The following is a 13,808-nucleotide window of genomic DNA, read 5'->3' as shown; positions in this document are numbered from 1 at the left end:
GACACAGGTTTACACTTAGAAAATCAAACAAGCGAAATCTTAAAAATACTCAATCCATAAACCATTTTGATGTGGAATGATGTCTTTCGTTTCTACTTTGTCCAATTACGAAAATCCAGAAGTGGTTACATGAACATACCGGACAGTTTTTGCTCAGAAATGATAAGCCCTAATATGAATATGCCAGAATTTATATCATTGGCATTGATTTTCAACAACTTCATGATAGAAAGGCAGTAAAGCGCAAGGCAAACAAACTAAATTTGAATATGTTTTACCCAGAAAACATTTTGATGCGATATGATGGTTTTTGTTTCAATTTCGTTCTCTGACGAAAATCGTTCTTAACAACTTTTTCATTTAAATTTCTGTTTCAAAACTGACATAACTAGAAGCGTTTCTATTTTTTCACATTGCAAAGGCCATTCACATCCACGTGCACAAATGTATGTAGAAGTGGGCATACATGGGCATACCGGACAGTTTTTACTCAGAAATGAAAAATTTTCAAAATTGGTATACCATACATCTATTCTGGTATTCGACATTGGTAGTAGTACTGAACGCATATATATATATATATATATATTAAAGATTCCCGAAAAACGGAATGAAAGAACAATAATGGTTTCCGGTTTCATGAAATTCTCATTCAAAAGTAATTGTGATATCGGACTAGTCCGTGGAATTTTAAAATTTTTAAAATAATAAAAAACGGTGCGGCCTGACTTCCAGACACCTGTTTATTATTAGTTGGCCAAAAAAAGATCAGTATATTGAAAATTTCCGGTTTCACAATTCAATTTTCTTCCATTTCTAGATTTTCTTTTTGTTCCGTGCCCTTAGAGTAACAGATGCCCATACATCCCAATACCGAACATTGCATACTTGTTTATGGAAAATGGAAAAATAATGTTTCAAATAGTTTTGTTCAGGAACATCCACCACTCCTGATAATGCTTCTTCAGTATTGATTGAGATACGGAAAGGTTCTATGAACTAATCAATGAACAGACTAACAGATGTCTATCAAAATTTGAATCAGCACGCACATACACACTGACGAACAAAGGTTACTGTTTTGGAAAGTTTTCATTTCGGAGACACGAAAAATGTGCCATCTTCAGTGAGACTGCAGAACAGAGACACTTTCTTCTGTAGTAACTGAAACAAACATTTTATGTAATCCGTATTGACAGAGACGAAAGTGTCGAAAAACATTTCAAAAATTTCCTGTTTTAGAATTGTCTTATTGTCTATGAAATGCTGAATTCATGGTCACTTCCTTTAATTAATGATCAGGGATCAAACACAAGGAATTACAAAAACAAACACACTAAGTCTGAAAAAACCTAATGTTTCAGGTATGTATTATCTGCAAAGATTTAGTTTTAGCAAATGATCCAATATCGTTGAAAACAAATCAGTGCTTAAAAATCATGATATTGGCGCACCACAATTGAAGAGGAAAATAAAAATCATGAATATATGGACACGCAGACCAAAATTTAGTGTTTCTAAACGTTTTCAAACTGATCGGTTACACGTCAAACACAGTAAGATAGCTGTTTTTTCAGACAATCTTGTTCATGACAAATCGTTATGTATAGATAGACGTCCGGACGCACAAGCGATCTTACAAGAAAGCCAAATACGATACCGAATATTACTGTTCCATTGATCTCTTTTCCAGAATGTTAATAATTGGAGTACATTCTGCAGATAGTTGAATTTGAACTGATCTACCTAACAGGATAGCTCAAAGCAAGACATTCGGATACACAGATGTACAGACAGATACATAGCTAACTAACAAAAGACTACAGTTTCAGTTTATTCAGAAAATTGTTCATCCAACAGTATAACCTGTTCTTATTCTCTAATACACGAGTTCACTATCTTGCACAAGGAGAATTAGTTGGACATCAAGACACCCGGACACACAGATTCTCCCTGTATGTGTGTCACTGTTTCCACCTATTGTTATCCTGGAGAGGTTGTTAAACAAAATAATATGTCCCTGTCTGGCGTTAAAAGTGCAATCAGGTTACTAAAAATGGAACTATTGCTAACTTCTTTTACGTGATTCATGATCTATCCAGGCTATTAAAACAAGTTTTATACAGAACTTGTTAAAAATTAATGAATTCTTCGACGTCTGGGCACACAGGCAGACATAGTGCAATAATCTAAATGATTTTGAGAATCTCATTCAGAATGAGATTGGAAACATGAAACGACGAAGCTTACATAAGCTGAAAATTTAATTTACAAAAACAGTGTTTCTTGAATTCGTTATTCATTAACAATTTGAAAATTGACAGTTACTGCAAAATCCTCTATTGAGCATTAATCTTTCAAGATTAAAATCAATTATTACTGTTCCAAGGGCCTCTCATACGGGGATCTCAATGAAGGAAACCGATACCAATAAAGATTAGGTGAGAAAAATAAAAACTTTCAAGTATACCGACATCCGGACAGACAAACAGACATACGGATAGACACGTGACACCAAAGTGTACTGTTTCGAAACGAAAATAAGTAATCTGCTGTCGCAAAATAAATTTTGTCGTCAGCTTTCTCATATTGTATGGCCTTTACTTGTTCCTTATTTTTTCAGAATGCTCAGTAATTCTTAAATAAATCTTTTCCGGGGATTTGAACAGTCCAAATGAAAAAAAAACAACTAACATCTACTGTTACGTTATTGCTTCATGTGAGATCTACTAATGTAATTTGACGATTTCACTTGACACACAGGTAGACAGAAACGATTCATGCAGATAGTTTAACTTATTCATATCCAGGTTTACTAGAAACCAACTGACATTTTTTTCCTACAAAACATGAAAAATATTTTTGAGGACTATTGCAGTCACCCAATTCAATTACCAATTAACTTTTCAACACGAAAGGGAATTTCGACTAGACTTATGAATAAAACTTACTGTTTCAAGAAAAAATCTTGAAGGTGGCCATCATGTTTTAGTCAATAATCAATCAGTACTGTAACTGGAACATTCCATTCGGATACAGATTTGATAAGGTTTGAGATATCAGGAACTACACAATTGACAAGTACAATCACAAGAGACGTTTTCAGAGAATTCATAATAAAACAAAATTAGTGTTTCGTGAACATTTTAATGAATTTCTGGTGTCTAAAGGCAACAGTTTCGAAAATACTGGACAAATGAGTAAAAGAAATGCGATGTTCTGTTTCAGAACCTTTCATCAAGTTCCGACTTAAAGCTATTAAAGATGTGGACATTCAGGTTTACGATATAATAAAAATGAATCAACAAAACTATGAAATACCAGGACATCAGCAATCGCATAAAGACAATATCAACTTCCTGGATTTCACTGTTTCAGATAGGTATGTTTTATTGAGAAATAAAAATGTGGGTATTTTATGGTCAATCATAGTTGGTTTTTCAAAATGAATAATATTGATAGCAGAAACTTAAAAGTTACAGTTTTGGAACACACGTAGATACTTGTGGTACTTCATTAGCTCGTAAAAATGTGTGGTTAGTAGTTTGTGAAACACGAAAAGTTGATTTGAGAAACAGGTTTTTGGTTTAACTTGTTACACTCACAACAACAAACAACAATAAATTGGACGGATTGATACCACTCGAATGTTTCAAAAATCTTCTGAAAAAATCTATCCGTATAACTATCGGAGAAACAATCGAAAATAGCAATCAGACATCAGATAAAGAGAAATTGAAACAGGCCGGTAACAGCAAGCTGACAGTCTCCGACAAACAGACAAACATTCTATTAAAATGATGGTGACTGTCTTAATTGTAAGCAAAAATATATCTGAGCAGTGGTCCTGCAAACTCAACAATTAAAACACTATCGATAAAACGGCACTACTAAACATAGTTCTATAAAAGTTTCTGTTTAAAAGAAATTTGAAATTTTGACTTCTGAAGGTAATACGCTTTCTGTTTTTTCCCGTTGCAAATCCCCTTCCGTCGTTCGCGTTTCCGGAAATTGCATTCCGAGCATCTCTTGTTTAGATCCCCTCGAATGCACTGACAGGCAAGATTCGTGAAAAAAAACAAGTTTAGAAAAATACAACGTTTCACAATTCGCTGAAGAGGAGATAAACATCACACTGTCAGTTTGATCCTCTCGGTGTGAATAGAAGACCGCCCGTAATCATTCGGAAGACACAGTACACATTAGAAACGTTTCCAATAAAAATAAGACGTGTACACATCCAATGAAAATAATTCGAATATCCAGGATCCTGGATTACTAATATGCTCAAAAAACTGGTATTTTCAATGAATATAATTTTCCTAACGTTCACTATTTCAGTGAATTTTTTATTTGTTGGCTAGCTGAATGCCACTCACTTGTCAGTCCAAGAATAATTTTTAGTCTACAGTTTCAAAGTGTTCCAAAATGTTCGTGATTGTAGATTTTTTATTCCCTTCAGGCTTATGAGTTCGAACATCATGGAAAACAAGAAATAGTTCGATTTCACTGTTTCCAAAGCGGATTATTCACTGTCACAGAAGTTTTTGGCAATTTGGATCACCCAGGTAGGCAACAGAGAAAGTCAAAAATTCACAGTTGGATTCTTTAAGAATGCCATTTGAATTTGGATGATTCTGTCTTTCTGGTTACACAGACTATCAAAAAAATTCATAAAGTTACTGTTCAATAAGTGCTCCAAATTAGCCTAGTTTTTTACCAAATTGTTATCGCTAACGTTTGGACAAAACGACAGACATATGTACATAATATACGGATTTTAGTGTTACAATGACGTTTCATTAAGAATTTTTATAAATTTCAGTTATGTGGTGCACTCAATTACCAGTAAGCACTTTACTAATTATAAAAAAAAACAAATCAGATATGGCGTCTTTCAGGAACAGAGATATGCGGTTAATAAAACACACTTGAAAAATTTAAAGTTCCAGTTTCCGATATGTTACTTCTGTATTACCAATATAATTTGACAATATTGCTAATATTAATAACACTACTTTTAAGATATGAACCAGTTCTGAATAAGTTATGAAAATTTTAGTACCATTTCGGTCTTTTATGGCTGTAGTGTCCCACAGTGTGTATACTGAACTGGCAGAAGGATTTAGATTTCTGAATGAACATGGACTCTTCAGAATACCCGGTTATCGTTTCATTCAGAAATAATGAGTTAAATGCTGATAGGTAAAGACTATTAACCATTATTGGAAACAGAAGATTTGATATTTGGATTTTAAATAGAATCTGTTTCACGAACTTATTACCTGCATTCAATTGAGTATTTCCGAATTTATGGCACGAAAAATTAGGTATTTTCAGAAAGTTCATGACAGACAGGCGTGCACAAATTTGGAACTTAGAAAAAAAAGAGTCGATTGGAGGGAGAAATTACTTCGACGATATATAACTTACTAGGGAGTGTCCGTACAAAAAAGTTGTAAACTACAAAAATGGAGCTCTACTTTTGATTTGTATGATCCATTATAAATCTATTTGATGCGACAATAAGTATTACCATGACACACAGTTTTAACTCAGAAATGAAAAAATTGCAGTTTCAAAATTGGTATGCCATACATCTATTCTGGCATTTGACATTGGGAGTAGTACTGAACGCATATGTATATATATATATATATATTAAAGATTTCCGAAAAACGGAATGAAAGAACAATAACGGTTTCCGGTTTCATAAATCTCTTATTCAAGAATAATTGTGGTATCAGGCTAGTCCGAGGAGTTTTCTAACTTTTAAAATAACAATAAACGGGTGCGGCCAACTGTCTTCCAGACACCTGTCTATTATTACTTGGGCAAAAAAAGATCAGTATCTTGAAAATTTTCGGTTTCACGATTCAATTTTCTTCCATTTCTAGATTTTCTTTTTGTTCCGTGCTCTTAGAGTAACAGACGTCCATACATCCCAATACCGAACATTACTCACTTGTTTATGGAAAATGGAAAAATAATGTTTCAAATAGTTTTGTTCAGAAACATCCACCACTCCTGATAATGCTTCTTCAGTATTGATTGAGATACGGAAAGGTTCTATGAACTAATCAATGAACAGACTAACAAATGTGTATCAAAATTTGAATCAGAACGCACATATACACTGACGAACAAAGGTTCCTGTTTCGGAATTGTTTCATTTTGGAGACACGAAAAATATGATATCTTTAATGAGACTGCCGAACAGGGACACTTTCTTCCGTAGTAACTGAAACAAACTTTTTATGAAATCCATATGGCTAGAAACAAAAAGTGTCAAAAAAAATTTATAAAATGGCCTGTTTTAGAAATGTTTTATTGGGTATGAGATGTTATGTTGGTAATCTTTTCTTATTTTTAATTGTTCATCAAAAGCACAGAATTATAACAAAAACGGACACACAGACAGACACACCAAGTCTGGAAACCCAATATTTCAAGAATTCCTTATCTGGAAACAATTAACTTTAAAAATTGCTCAAATATAGTTTCAACGTTTTCAAATCACAAAAATATATTGTTCAAAAATTATGATATTGGGTAACCAAGATGCAATAGAAGAGGAAAATAAAAGTAAAGGATATCTGAACAAACGGACCAAAATTATGTGTTTCTAAAAGTATTCAAACTGACCGATTACGTATCAGTAACAATATAACAATAAGATCATTTCTCTCAGACAATCTTGTTCGCGGAAAATTGTTAGGTATACAAAGACATCCGGACACACAAGCATCTCACAGAAAAGCCAAATGCTGAGCCGGATATTACTGTTCCATAGATCTCACATTGAGAAAGTTGATAATTGGAATCAATTCTGTACCCAAATGCAACTGTCCTAACTGACCTACCCATCGGGGCAGTGCAATCTGGACATCCGGCAACACGGATATACAGACAGATAGGTAAGGAACAAAATACTAAAATTTCAGTTTATTCAGTAAATTGTTCATCCAACAGTATACCTCGTTGTTATTTGTGTTCTTATGCTACCAGTTCACTATCTTGTACCAGGGGAATCTGTTGGACATCGAGACACCCGGACACACAGATTCTCCCTGTATGTGTTTTACTGTTTCCACCTTGTGTTATTCTTAAGTGGTTGTTTTACGAAATAATATTTTCCTCTTTGGCTTTAAAAATTGCATTCCATGATGCCAGGACAGATGACTCTTCAAAATACAATGAACAGACATTTGGAAATTCGAGCACACAGACAGACATACAAAAGGGTATAACGAGAGAATTACTGTTATTGTTCCACAAAATTTATTTTAGGAATAGTGATATGATTAGAACAATAATCCTATCAGAGATGCTACATAGGTGCTATAGAAAATTCAATTTAAGCTACCTCTTACTTCGATTTATTGAAGGAATTTGCTCAAAACTGTTTCATAAACTTTTTTTATGCGATTTATGATCTTTCCAGGCAATTAAAACAATAATTTCGCAAAATTTGTTGAAAATTTTCATTCAGAAAGAGATACGAAAGCTGAAACGGCGAAGCTGAAAAATTACAAAAATTTTTACTGTTTCTTAATTTTGTTAACCATTAACGATTTGAAAATTGGCAATGAAAGTTAGTTGTAATCAATAATTACTGTTCCGAGTACCACTGATACCGGAATTTCAATGACGAAAACCGATCATCACACTTTGGTGAGAAAAAAGAAAATTTTACAAGTATGCCGACTTCCGGACAGACAAACAGATATACGTGTAGACACGTGACACCAACATGTACTGTTTTTGAAAGGTTTCGTATATTTCGGATCTGAAATAAAACTTTGTAGGCCGAGTTAATTGTCAGCCATTCTTGAGTAGATCATTTCCGGGGTTTGGACAGTCCAAATGAAAAAAAGAACTAGAATCTACTGTTACATTATTGTTTCTTGTGAGATCTACTAATCTGATTTGACGATATAATGTTATCAGAAAACCCATAATCAAACAAAAGTAGTGTTTCACGAAAATTTTATTTCAATTCAAAAATTCACAAGACATTTTTGCAATGAATTGAGGGTGCTAATTTTGAGAGCGCATTTCGAAATTACTGGACAAATTTGAAATACTTGACAAGTGCGCAAAAACAATACGATGTACTGTTTCAGAAACCTATCATCAAGCGAAAGATGTTGACATTCAGGTATTAAACGAAAATTAATCGACAAGAATATGAAAAAACAGAACATCAGTAATCGCATAAAGACAATATCAAATTCTTGGATTTCACTGTTTCAGATAGGTATGTTTGATTGAGAAATAACAATTTGTGTATTTGATTTAAGCACACTGTCAGTTTCGCAAAGTTTCTTTCTATCCCCTGACTCTTCCTATTCCCTACAGACTTGTCAAAAATCGGGCCGGCCCGGGCCGGGCCGAGATTTTTCTTGACCGGGCCGGGCCGAAATTTCTCTTGGCCCGGCCCGGCCCGGTCGGCCCGGATTCAAAAATGGGTACCCATTTTTACCAATTTTTTTTTTGAAATTTTTCGTAAAAATGCTTAAATTATCATACATATTCACATTTTGATTCAATTTTAAATGTTTATTCGAAAACTATACTTTTTTTCAAAAAAGTTCAAAAAATTTCCAAAAATTTCCAAAAAATGTTGAAAAACAAAAAATGTTTTGAAAAAATGCTTCAAAACGGGCCGAGCCGGGCCAGGCCGAGATTTTTCCTGATTTTGGCCCGGCCCGGCCCGGCCCGTGACAAGTCTGATTCCCTATTCGCTATTATCTATTCTCTATTCTCGTCACCCGTGTCATCTACGTCATTTTTATTGTGTTCCCCCTTTTATTCAGTCTTCTAAAAAAGACTGCTGCAAACTTCTGTTGTCCCTCGCTCCTCTCACTATCCGGCGATGGACACAACATGTATGAACAACAAGAAACGCAAAAATGTTGATTTGAGAAACAGATTTTTGGTTTAATTTGTTACGCTCAAAACAACAAATACACAGTCACAGTTCGTTTCTAAGAATGCATTGAAAACAGAAACTCAAAAGTTACCGTTTTGGAACATCCGTTAATACTTTTGATACTTCATTACCTTGTTCATTCAATTTTAAACTTAGAAAAGACCGCTATCCATTTTTAATAAACAAAATCATGGTTTCCAAATTATCATTTTTGAAATAGGTCGGTTTCCTAATGTTTTTAGTTGAAAATCACATTAGGATTGTAGAATTATGTGTAAAAATCCGCGGAATAGCAGAAAAAAGAAAAAGTTATGCACGGATTTTCGGAAACGTGGAAGACGGAAGAGAGAACACCGAAAATGAGGAAGCGTATTTCTTCCAGAAGTCAAATTTTCAGATATCATTGAAACTGTAACTTTTTAGAATTCTGTTCAGTAGTGCCGTTTTATTGGTAGTATTTTAACAGTTGAACTACTTTATATAAGAGTAACAAATCCATTGAATTCCTGTATATCAGGAATTCATAATAATTGATGTATTCCATTGAGGTACTTTATGACTATTAAATAATAAGTGTAAAATTCTACTGAATATGATGAAAAATAACTTTTTGAATAATAGGCTGTTGAATTATCATCAAATTCAAATTACCTTATTTCCGTAAAGAAAACTTTGCACTGAAGTTTTGATAATGTAACTTTTGATATCACACTTTTACTTCTTCAAATAAATATTAATATCCAACTGTATACATATAATATTTTGGCAACACCGCTCTCTCACTGAAGTTATGAATCATAATGTAACTTTTGATATCCCAGTCTAAAACAGTAGAACAAAGTGCGAGAGTATTTTCTCTAGTCATACAAATTTAGTGACTACTATGCTGTGCTGATTGTTTCAGTCCACGGACAAAATGCAAGGTAATTTTTAGTGCGATAACGTGTGAGACTCATGGTCGAGATGAAACAGGAACTTTTATTTTTTCCTTTTTATTATTCCAATTTTTAACACACAGTTTGGTATCTACAGTACGGAAAGGACTTGTTTATAAAAATTGATAAAGTAGTCGAATGAATAGGCGATTGAGTAACTTTTTAAACCTAGTCTTTGAAACAGATGACCAGTATGTTGATTGACGCTTATATGTATTTATCTTTTTGTGATTATCTTTTCTTTGCATTCCTCATTTTTGTTAACGGTTTGTGGGAAAAACAACTTTTAAAGTCAAAATACAAAAGTCGAGTAAAAATTTGTCTTTCTGAAACTGAAATTTAGTTGATTCCGGACAAATTTATTTCTGTTTCCGGGATTCTTCTTTTATATGAATATGCTCGCAACAATGATTAGTATGTATTTGCGTGACGTTTCATATATATTTTGATGGTGTGAAGAGGAGTTGAATCTAGTTTGATTTCTGCGTTTTTGTAAAAACTTGACTAGCTCAGAAAATCTGCGCTTCACCGAAACACGCTTGAAAAATCACTATTTTCCTCTGTGTCTCTCAATTTTGCACACAATTTTTTTTCGATTTCGGTAGTGCGCGTTTGTAGGAATTGTGCCGAGCCAATAGCAGTCAACTTGATGATCTATCAGATGAAATTGTTTTCTGTATCAGATGAAATTTTTCCAAAACAGTATCTTTCGTATTCAGTGGAAAAATTCACTGTGTGTGCTTCCAGACATCAATACCGCTTTTACGTTGTTTTTATGGCAGAATGCTTTTCTAATGCCGTTTTGGACAGCAACATAACTACTGGGAGCGCAATTGCAAACGTGTCGATACTCTTTTATAGTCTTTTAAGGTAGAGCAAAAAATATGCATGTTTGATATATATAATTTTGTATGAACGATAGATATATAATTTTGTATGAACGATAGAAAATTTGTACCTATGTCTCCCGAATGATTACGGGCAGTCTTTTTTGCACACCAGGAGTCTTGATTAAATAACGCGTAAGTGCTATTTCTCTCGAAAACACCGTTCAGAAACAGTACACTTTCACTATTTGGTGTATATTGTGAAACGTTCGATTTTTTAGAAACTTGTTTTTTCACGATTCTTGCCTGTCAATTCGATAGTCTAAATAAAATAGGTACAAATTTTCTATCGTTCATACAAAATTATATATCTATCGTTCATACAAAATTATATATATCAAACATGCATATTTTTTGCTCTACCTTAAAAGACTATAAAAGAGTATCGACACGTTTGCAATTGCGCTCCCAGTAGTTATGTTGCTGTCCAAAACGGCATTAGAAAAGCATTCTGCCATAAAAACAACGTAAAAGCGGTATTGATGTCTGGAAGCACACACAGTGAATTTTTCCACTGAATACGAAAGATACTGTTTTGGAAAAATTTCATCTGATACAGAAAACAATTTCATCTGATAGATCATCAAGTTGACTGCTATTGGCTCGGCACAATTCCTACAAACGCGCACTACCGAAATCGAAAAAAAATTGTGTGCAAAATTGAGAGACACAGAGGAAAATAGTGATTTTTCAAGCGTGTTTCGGTGAAGCGCAGATTTTCTGAGCTAGTCAAGTTTTTACAAAAACGCAGAAATCAAACTAGATTCAACTCCTCTTCACACCATCAAAATATATATGAAACGTCACGCAAATACAAACTAATCATTGTTGCGAGCATATCCATATAAAAGAAGAATCCCGAAAACAGAAATAAATTTGTCCGGAATCAACTAAATTTCAGTTTCAGAAAGACAAATTTTTACTCGACTTTTGTATTTTGACTTTAAAAGTTGTTTTTCCCACAAACCGTTAACAAAAATGAGGAATGCAAAGAAAAGATAATCACAAAAAGATAAATACATATAAGCGTCAATCAACATACTGGTCATCTGTTTCAAAGACTAGGTTTAAAAAGTTACTCAATCGCCTATTCATTCGACTACTTTATCAATTTTTATAAACAAGTCCTTTCCGTACTGTAGATACCAAACTGTGTGTTAAAAATTGGAATAATAAAAAGGAAAAAATAAAAGTTCCTGTTTCATCTCGACCATGAGTCTCACACGTTATCGCACTAAAAATTTCCTTGCATTTTGTCCGTGGACTGAAACAATCAGCACAGCATAGTAGTCACTAAATTTGTATGACTAGAGAAAATACTCTCGCACTTTGTTCTACTGTTTTAGACTGGGATATCAAAAGTTACATTATGATTCATAACTTCAGTGAGAGAGCGGTGTTGCCAAAATATTATATGTATACAGTTGGATATTAATATTTATTTGAAGAAGTAAAAGTGTGATATCAAAAGTTACATTATCAAAACTTCAGTGCAAAGTTTTCTTTACGGAAATAAGGTAATTTGAATTTGATGATAATTCAACAGCCTATTATTCAAAAAGTTATTTTTCATCATATTCAGTAGAATTTTACACTTATTATTTAATAGTCATAAAGTACCTCAATGGAATACATCAATTATTATGAATTCCTGATATACAGGAATTCAATGGATTTGTTACTCTTATATAAAGTAGTTCACAGATCGGAAACTAAATCATGAGTTTTTAGTGACTATTCATCTTTACTGTAACATCACTTACTTAAGTGAAGATTAATTTTTAATTGCTGTTGGTAGAACCGTAATCACAGCACGATTATCCTAAATATGAATGCAATTATAGAAATTGTTAAGGTCTTTTCTACCCATTTTTTAACAGAAAAAAGTGGAGATCTATCAACCCAGCATGAAAATTTGTTGGATTTTCGAATTATAGTTCTGATTATTGGCAAATGAAATATAACGAAAGCTTCAGACTTTTGTGCTATGGGCGCAGTACTGTTATGAACACAAAACACAAATTATGTATTTCGGTTACACAACAGTAATTTTTTCCGGGATGTTGACAAACTTACATTTTTTATTGTTATCATGTTTCAGTTCACACTATTTGGAATATGTACTGAACTGAATTAAAAATATAGGCTCATATGTCCCTGCTTCTATGCACGACTATATAAATCGAATTTGAGATTAAAACACTGCTTGTTCCGCGATGATATGCAAAATTTATTTCCGACGAAAACAAAATTTTACTTAAAATAATTACAAATTATCGTGGTCAACCCAACAACAAAAGTTTGAATGAATTTTTATTAAAACTTTTCTACGAAACATAAAGTTTTTATAATGAAAAATTAACGCTTGGAACAAATTTGATATCCGAATACACATTCAGACCTTGTAAAACTATCGTCTGAATCTATAAAAATATAAATTTAATCAATTTAGGACTCTTTTGGATTCTGAAAGCGCTCAAAAGAAAAGTAAAACTGTTACTTATATGCGAACAATAATTTATGATGCCAAGTGGGTTTCTGTTTGAGTCGACTGTGAACTTTGATCAATTTTCTGAAGTGATAATTAAACCGTTTGAAAAATTGTGAACACTGACTTTTTATAACATAACTGTTACTGTTTGTAACTTTCATTAAAAAGTCAAGAATTTCAAAAACTATTAGTACAGCTCCTGACGAAAAATTTCACCAAGAAAATATTTCTGTCTGTTTCTAGTTTTTGATATCAGAAATTTATGCATCGGAAAATCAGTTTTGGTTGCTTAAACATGGTATTGAGTTACACATCAACATTGGCAATTTCGGAACCGGGAATTCGGTGACTTACTATTATCGAAACAATTGCTTTTTGGATATTAGGTTTCAGGTCACGCCCATTTCCAACCCAAAGCGATCATGCCCGAAAACATCAAGTAGCAAAAATAGCTCCGTTCATCAAAGTAATGATGAAACATACATATTTTCTTTGACTAATTATTGAAACAGAAAAGATTAGAGATCTTCTCTTTCTGATTAAATTAATGATGACTGTTT

The sequence above is a fragment of the Caenorhabditis remanei genome, chromosome IV (genome assembly GCF_010183535.1).
Source record: "Caenorhabditis remanei strain PX506 chromosome IV, whole genome shotgun sequence".
NCBI classification, from domain to species: domain Eukaryota; kingdom Metazoa; phylum Nematoda; class Chromadorea; order Rhabditida; family Rhabditidae; genus Caenorhabditis; species Caenorhabditis remanei.
The sequence above is the reverse complement of the archived record's forward strand: the minus strand, read 5'-3'. Positions refer to the sequence as shown.